The following is a 731-nucleotide window of genomic DNA, read 5'->3' as shown; positions in this document are numbered from 1 at the left end:
TATTTATTTGTGACCAAAATTCATTTCTTACTGTCTTCTGAGAGATACTTTTTTGTATACATGCAGTTTTGCACAACAAATATTTATTTGTAACTAATCTTTTTCTTATTTTCCTATATACCCAATTGATGCCAGATTGGCAGAAATTGCTATTGCTTTCTCTATCTATACTCCTGCACATCTGTGCTAGTGTGCCCTCTCATCCAGCCTTTGTCTCTATATAATAAGAGACCAATCTGTGCGGTATTAACGTTGTCTGGACAGCAAAAGCACACTTTCTACTTACCAGGAATGAGTACTCTCTCATCCAGCCGTTTACTGCCACACTCCACTGGAGACGCCTAATCTCATCTGATCTTGGAAGCTAAGCTCTGGTAGGCCTGGTTAGTACTTGTTTGGGAGAGTGCCAAGGAATACCAGGTGCAGTAAACAGTCCTTCTGGAAAGCAGAAGGAATAATTCCCTAACTCTCTACTTTTTTTTCTATAAACTCATTCACACTCACCAGATCCGAGAGCTGTTTATACAAGTATTTGGGGAACACAAAATTTCCCCCTTCTTTCAATTTATTTTTTCTACCATAATTTCCTAGCAGATTATAAATTCCTGAATAATTTGCTGAATCAAAATGCCTATGGTGACAACACTGTTAGACATCTAAACAGAAGGTGGATTAACATCAAATTAGGCAACAAACCCTTTCTATTCTCCATTATATTAGTAATTACTCTA

At 37.2% G+C, this 731-nt stretch overlaps 1 pseudogene; it reads left to right on the top strand.

The window, feature by feature from the left end:
• The first annotated feature begins 313 nt into the window (after nt 1-313).
• On the top strand, nt 314-432 carry LOC134950043 (5S ribosomal RNA; annotated as a pseudogene).
• Nucleotides 433-731: the final 299 nt, after the last annotated feature.

The sequence above is a fragment of the Pseudophryne corroboree genome, chromosome 8 (genome assembly GCF_028390025.1).
Source record: "Pseudophryne corroboree isolate aPseCor3 chromosome 8, aPseCor3.hap2, whole genome shotgun sequence".
NCBI lineage: Eukaryota > Metazoa > Chordata > Amphibia > Anura > Myobatrachidae > Pseudophryne > Pseudophryne corroboree.
Note: the sequence above shows the minus strand (reverse complement) of the source record. Positions and strands in the feature narration are given on the sequence as shown.